The following is an 8,109-nucleotide window of genomic DNA, read 5'->3' as shown; positions in this document are numbered from 1 at the left end:
CTGCGATCGTACCCTGTATATGATGGATTTCTCGCCGCACGCGAGTGCTCTCGAAGGCGTGCTATACACTCTGTAACATACGTTGTGTGCAGAAAAGGCACAGGCCCGAGCACAAAAGCGCCCTTTTTGCACGAGCAGCCGTGCAAAAAGAACATTCTGCGGAGCTACGCCCTCGCACCCGTGCCTCTGCTGCACACAACTATTAATAACCGAGCCGTTCTCGTTTTTGTTTTGCATATTACTGTGAAAGAAGTGTCATTGTTGTTTTCTTCTCAAACAAAACTCACACGCTAGACAAATGCAAACAGATAGGAGTCTGCACATTCACACCCTTTTCTCCCTTGTGCGACAGGTAATAGCTGGTCGCGATTCAACACCGTTTCGTTTGAAGCTGATGGGCACCACAAGGCGTGAAAGAGGTGACTTGCAGCTTTGCCAAGGCAGCGGCAAGACACTACAAGCCTTCGCATTAACTGGCTAGCCAGTGCCGCTCTGTTCTGAACAGCACTGCGTGCCATGCAGAGGGTTTGTGCAAGCTCGCTGGGTGGCGACGCTAGCCACGGTAAGTGCATCCTATGCAGCTTTCTTTTAGGGATATATGTGGCTTGCAGGCCATGTCGTGCATGTGCCATTCGAGGGACAGCAGTGCCAGTGGCAAGGCTGTGCTGATGGTAATCACCACTGCACTGTGCTTTCATTCAATAACTACTGAAAAGGAACCAAGTACTTCCGAGAGATTCTCGGTTGTGTTTTGATGAACTCCAGCTCGCTTATGAACAGGTGGATGGCACAGCTGGCCTTTCCTAATGGACTTGATGTCTGTGTTAACAATGCAATGAGACTTCTTTTTAGTTTGGGGCGTTGTTTCTGCTGCGGATGACTAGCGTTGCAGTAGAGAAATATGCAAAATAGTGTAATGCTTGCATTAGTTACCTAAATTAATGGCGGGAATAACTGACCTACATTTCCACCGACTGCATTTCTCAGAGGAATAGCCTGGACTAGATAGCTCGCTGCACTATGTCCTTCCTCCTTAGCCTGTACAACTCGGCGTCTTTTCCTGATTGTCTTATGTGGCTGCTTCTGTGTTTGCCAAGGCACTCGGTTGAAATAGTGAAAGCTGTCTGCATCACACATAACTGCCATGAAAGCCAGTGTGGACGTAGCTGGGGTAGCCCCCAATATGGCTTCTCTAGCTCGACACAGGTAATGTTCCTACCACTGTCGTGTTGGCAGAAAAAAGACCTGCTTAAAAAATCCAGCGATTTTTTTGGGCAACCCCACCTAACCACATTTTCGAAATCGCCATCTTTTACTCTTTCCGGTATGCTATTTACTATCACGAAACTCAAAATAGTTATTATGAAATCGGCAAATGAAAATGACGCCAATACCAAAATTCAAATACCGTAAAATACCGGGAAAGCGCCTACTCAAACTTTGGAGATAATCGCAAAAAAATGGGGGATGGGCACTTGTCCGGTCATCAATTTTACATATAAATGTACTGTACATATTTGCTCAGATCTCACAAATTTGGTAATGGGCGCTTAATGTGGAATGGGCGGATGCGCACGGTATTTTACGGTATACTTTCGCTTTTCATTGCCGTGACATCATGGCAGGCACGTAGCCAGGATTTTGTTTCGGGGGGTGGGGGGGGGGGGGGAGGCTTGTTTATGACAAAGTGCTGTATGAGGGCAAGGGGGGAGAGGAGGCCCCAGCAAAATGGAAGATTTCGGGGTGGGGCCCAGGTCCCATGGCCCCCCCTGCCTACGTGCCTGCGTCACGGGATGGCAGGCTTGCGGTTCGAGCGGGCTGTCTAGAAATGAACTATGCCGAGCATTTGTTTCGTGCTGCGCGGGAGCTGGAGCAACCTTCCAAAACATTCTTTTAACGCCATGAAACTGTTTGTGGTCAGTTGAAAACGAAGTCTACAGCCCAAAGAGTGAACCCCTGCCTTCCCATGATGTCACTATTTCAATGTTGCCAGTAGAGCTTTTCACTTTGAAGAACACGATGATGACCCTAATTGTAAATTCTGTAACTTCGCGAAAAAAAGTTATTTTGGCCAAATATTTAGGTTACTATTTTAGCGATGTTCGTTGGTGTGTTAAGCAAGGTTTTAGGCAAATCGGGGACAATGGAGAAAATGCCGGAGTACCCCTTTAAAGGTGAACTCCGACTTTTCGAGCTACCTAGTCCAAGGGCATAATCTGAATGCGGATGGCTTCCTGATTCCGAAATGCTATCTCATTCTCCCAGATTCACTCTAGTTAACCGAAACATCATTCTCCCTAGTTTTTCCCCAGTTTTCCCCGCCGCCCAAGTGTCACGTCACTTTGTGGAGCGAGGCGTGCGGCCGGCAATCGAGTACACTCGCGCCCGCCTTTCTCGCGTCTAACAGCAAAAAAATCTGGGCGTTCGTGCTGTTTAGAGTTGATAATTATATGTATTTGCACAAAGTATGGCCTTGGTCTATGTGCATAACTATAAGAAAGTAAAAGAAAAACTAGCAATTACAATTTCATAAAACCATTTTTGCAACTCGCTACGCTCAAGCCGCGCCTCGCTAGTTTCGTGATATCGCTGGTAAATCCATTCTCTTTTTATTAGAAGATGGCTGGTGAAGAAAGGTCGAAGAGTCACGCAATAAAATTTTTGTGAATTGCCAAAGCACTGCGGAAAATGCTCGGAATGTGGGTACAGATGCCCACACGCTCATATGACCTGAAGGAACGTGCCATTTGTTTTAGATTTTCTTTTGAAAAGTTACTGTTGCAGGCGTCAGCACGTGTGACTATTCTTGTGGCATGAATATGCTCCTTGGTGCTTAAGTAATCTAGCAAAAGATCTGTAAACCATTTCTGAAAAGCGCTTCTGGTCGATGCCATTTTCAGCGTTCGTGCGTGTGGCACATACATTGCTTGCCTTCCAAAGCGATGAACATGTGCATGCTGGGCTGGGACCTAAGACATGTAGACTGTGATTATCGTAAACAATGAAAAGTATAGAATGGAATGAACTGCGTTCGTGTAGATCAGATGGCAGGTTACTGGTCATGACGATTGTGTTAAAATGATGATTAAAAGAACTTCGCAACCACCAAGCCAAACATCAAGGTGCAGGGGAATGCGTATAAAATACACAAATACACTGTTCATCTCCAAATAAAGAATATTTGCTTGAAGATACAATAGTGCGTGAGGTACAGAAAGACATTATAAATCTTTTAATTCAAAATAGGGAAGGGGTAATTCTATGTAAAGTTTTTTAAGTTAAGTTCGTTTGGCACAGTTTTCATCAGCTGTAAATTTGCATGCCTCCCCTTAACAACATTAATATTTTCATAATAAAAAAAAAAAAAATCTTTTCAGCTCTATATAAAATTTTTCACAATATAATAAATTAAAGACATTTTCATCACTTCTTCTGCAGCGAATATTGCACGCCAACCATTTGACAAACCAGGCAAGGATCTATCGTATATTAAAGGGGTACAAAAATAGAAATATTCAAATTTCGTTCGGAAATGAGTCAAGCATGACAGATAATAACCGTAAATGATAATCACACGTTTGTATTTTAAACGACTGGCTATATTTTTTGTTCCAAACGGTGCACTCAAGCAAGCGCTCAAAGAGAAGTGAACGGAGAGCGCGATGCGTCATGGGATATCCCGCGCAAACAAAAACGAAAGGAAAAGATTCCCCGCATTGGTGACGTAGCAAGGCTGGCGTGGTTATGAGCTTTGCCCTTGGTGGCGTTGTCAGCGTTGTGGTGGTGTCAATAGTGTCAGCGCGTAACAACCAAGCCGTTCGAAGTACCCGTTGAGTGACGAGCATGTTTCTGGCCCAAGAAGCACATAGTTTCCAGAACACTGTCAGCTTAGGGCTGAACGTTGTGGGGAAAGCAACTTTTGTTCGAGTTTTGAGCGACGGGCTGATTTTCTAGGGGGACAATGGATGTGTCCGGTTGCACGAACGAGGGTCCGAGAAAGAGGGGAGTCCTTCCTTACAGTCTTCTTGGATTGTTTGGTACAATGCGCGATTTGTGAGTTGAGCTAGGAGGGAAGCTAAGAAGGAAAATGTTGAAATGCCAAAGAGCGGCGCTGCTCCGAAAGAATCTGCTATGTCACGACTACGTAGCAAGTTTCCCAACGTTGCTAAATTACCTCCCAAATAGGCTCCGCATGCATTCACCAGGTGCACATTGAAAGATTGTTTATTTAGTTTGAAAATTAGTTTTCTTGTGCCTTTCAACGGAAGACTGGTGTTTTTGAGGTTAGGGTGCAAGCTAGAAAATGAGCGCTGGAATTTCGTTTTCCTACCCTTTAATGGAGCTCAACACCTGATCCATGAACCTCTGTAACAGCAGACAGGAATAGCAATATGTCAAAAGTCATGTCTAAATTCAGACTTGAACTTCGTTTATACGGTTCTCTTCTCGTTTTCAACATTTTGGCCGCGTGAGTGGAACTCCTAGAGTCGCCCGAGCTAGATTCGACGTCTCAAACATATATAGTGTTTTTTAAAAATTAAGAAAACAAAAAAAATCTCTGAACTAATTGTGAATAACAAATGTGACTTTGCAAAATGTCGACTATAGTGCCAGATTCTGTACTATTTTTCTCGGTTCTTCGCGCTCTTCTTTGAACGGATGTCGTAATGGTCACAGCCGGCTTGAGTTTGCGCTTGCCACTCTTGAGCTGCTGAAGGATACTCAACTCGCAGCATGCAGCTATAAAGTATTTCGAGCAAAAGTGAAAATGTTTAATGTGACACTAGTTCTCTCGGCACACAGCTCGCGCAAAAGCACCTTGACATGGTTGGCTGCCGGGGAACGCTTTTTTTTTCTCCCACGAAAACAAGGGCAAAAAAGAAGCTTTTTCCCGGCACTGTTTCTAGAATCTATAGCGGAGCAGAGATCGCAAAGGAACTTTCAACCTTGAAGCTGCGAAAAAATTACCTCGATCGCTGGCGTTCAGAAAGCCACTTGGCGGCTGCCCGAGTCGCTCGTCCGCCTGCACATCCGTGACGTACGCGGGTAGGGAGAAGTAGAGATTTTTCATTGATGCCAGTAGAGGGTCGCCTCCTGGAACCTTCCCGGCCGGGGTTACTTGAAAGTTCAGTAACTTCACGGAAATATATATATATTTTTTTTAATATTTTGGTTATCAGTTAAAAAAGGCTTATTGATGTGGTCTGCAAATTTCCAGCCAAATCGAAGTCTACCGAAAAATCGACGGAGTTCCCCTTTAATGCACATAGTACACAATGGAGAAATTGCTTGCCAATCATTCTCTTAGGAGTGTGAGTCGAGCCCCTTCGAGGCAGTTTGCTGCCGCAGCATGCACTGTAATCCCCCCGAGAAGAGAAAACAAAATGAATGACCAGTAGGATTTCTTTGTTCCAAGGCTTCTTGAGGCAGGAAAGGCTAGGGAACCAGTATTGTTGCTTCTTACTACCCGGTACGAGACTCAAATCCGACATGCAGGGAAGTCAAAAGGCCTCTTGAAGTGCCCTCTTTCTGCTTCCTTGTGCCTTGAGTTTTAGCTGTGTCTACAATTTACGCTCGCCTGCATGTCTACTCTTTTGGTCTCTTGGTTTTAAAAGCGCACAAAAGACAAGGACAGAGTAAGAAACGCAAACGACGGACGAGCGCTTTCGTTTGTGTTTGTGTTCCTTACTCTGTCCTCGTCTTTTGTGCGCTTTTAAAACCAAGATGAATAACTACCAACTAGTCCACCTTCCCACCCTACTGCAGTCCTTTTGGTCTCTTTTTTGTTCACTGTGTTACTGAAGTTTTTTGTCGTTGCTGTCCCAGAATTGCTTTGTGGATGCACAGAAATACAAGGTGCTCGACGCCTGCGGCTAATTGGTATTCCTTTTCCCGGTACCACGGCATGAAGGAGGTGGCCTCTCTCCCTTCCAAGCAGCTGCGATATACTACAAGCGCTGGGTTACAACTGCAGCTAGCCCATGGGTACCGTTCTGCATCCTGCACTACATGTAGTTCCGAGAGCCATGTGAAAAGGCAGGTGTGACCTTTTTAGGGCACTGTCACTTTGTTTTGTGCATTTTCTGCCGCTTTTTCGGGGCAACTTCTTTTTAAGATTCAAATATTAGAAAACGGGCTCAAGTGAGAGAGGGGGATTTCTGAGAAGACTGGCTTCTTTGCTAAACCATTGAGACTGGTATTATATCTATAGAGTTCATGTACACCTTACGTTATGTACTTTTTCTTTAGTTTTATTTTACTCGGTACTTATACTTCGATGTTACACAACAGCCACTAAAAATAAGGAAAAAACAAAAAAAAATGTTGACTTGTCGGTTTTTTTCTTTTGTTTTTTTGCAATATGTTTGAAGAGTCAATGATGTGGTCGGTCATTCATGTTATTTTTCCTGCACGCACGTCCAGCCTATGTTTACATAAAGCCCCAATTGCCCCTTAGCAACGGAAATAATCTGTGCGACAGACTAGGTGGCAGCATTGTGGACGGAAACTGCCTGATTATATCTGCCATGTTTAGAAACTACATTTGATGTCAGGTTATGAATTCAGTGGCAAATTCCCCCCTAAAGAATCTACATCACTCTGCCAGCCAATCGCTGCCATCAGTTGTCGTGACGTCACGTCCAGCAAAGAAACTGCAAACTAGTATTTTTTTTTTTAATGGCAGGCCTCTGCTGTTGATGCGACATAGCACGTCAACACTCAAGCAATTCTTCCGCTCTTGACCTCTCCGGTTTCACCTTGCGAAGTCGTGACGGTGTCTGCTTTTGTTTGCGGTATTTCCCATGTGTCGACGTGAGAAGGCAGCGGTTGTATCGCCAAGGAAGTAGCAATCAATCTGTGGATTTGCTCCAGCGGCACAGTGTTACAAACAGGACTCTTTCACCAAAGGCAAAGTCTAACAACTCGCCCTACAGTTGCCAGCATCGTGCAGCCGTGAATGCGTAACTTGTCCGAACGCTTTTATGCTTTCGTCTGTGTACAGTGACAAAATGACTCGCTGAATGCGAAATGCCGTACAGCAAACTACAGTAGAGTCTCATTAATTCAAACTCCAGGAAGTCACAAATTTTAGTTTGAATTATCAGAAATTCATCTAAATATGATACTAGACAGCATTATGATTTGTTACATGGATAGCTACTCATACAAAGCAGATTTTTGCCAGTTTCGTCTACATAGGCCTAATAAGCAAGTACAGGCATAGCACATTAGTGAAAGAGCCGTGACATTGAGTTTATTCATCCGGCAAAAAATTTGTCGATTGTGGACTGTTTATCAGCACATACAATCTCAAAATAAAATTTTCAATACCAGCCAACGCAAGTAGCTCTTTACGGGAATCATCCTTTGCAAACAGAAACTTCCGGAGCTGAGCGATGTGCTCAAAGCTATGGCTGTGACAGTTGGTAGCAAGTCATCCCTTTCTTCATTGTCATCTTCACTCTCACTGCTGCACTGTGCTGGCATTACTTCCTGTACTATGTCCTCTAATGAGTCATCACGACAAACACACACATCGTCGTCAAGACTAGCATATTCCGCCAACTCGGCGTTCACACTATGTGCTTCAAGGCCAGAAAGCATGATGCCAGTGAGCTGTTCCTCATCCTCTATGTCGTCTTGGTCATCGTTGCTAGTCTTGAAGCACATAATGTGAACGCTGTTTTCCGCTAATATGTGCCCGCTTGAGCCCCGTTGAGTGTGCTTCTTTATGAGCACCGGTGCACTGAAAGCACGCTCCGCAGGTATTGCTTCTCTGTGGTGCACCGGTGCTCGGAAAGAAGCGCACTCAACGGGGCCGCGAGAACAAAAAGAAACGCCATTCGGATTAAGCGGCTTATAAATACATTAAAAACATAGCGGGACAACCAAAGTTTTGAAACCTGTTTGAATTATCCGGAAGTACAAAATATCCAAGCTTCAATTATTGTGAGTCTATTGTATCAATCACTTCCTGTAGCAACTTTGCGCTTAAAATCGCAATAAAGTGATTTTGTGGCAGAATTCATTTTTTCGGACTGCTCGATTATTCTGAGTTTTGCGCCATCCCCATCGAGTCCGAAATATTGGTTGGTGACTATCAAACTT

Source organism: Ixodes scapularis, unplaced genomic scaffold, assembly GCF_016920785.2.
Source record: "Ixodes scapularis isolate PalLabHiFi unplaced genomic scaffold, ASM1692078v2 PGA_scaffold1__304_contigs__length_218370807, whole genome shotgun sequence".
Taxonomy (NCBI): domain Eukaryota; kingdom Metazoa; phylum Arthropoda; class Arachnida; order Ixodida; family Ixodidae; genus Ixodes; species Ixodes scapularis.
Note: the sequence above shows the minus strand (reverse complement) of the source record.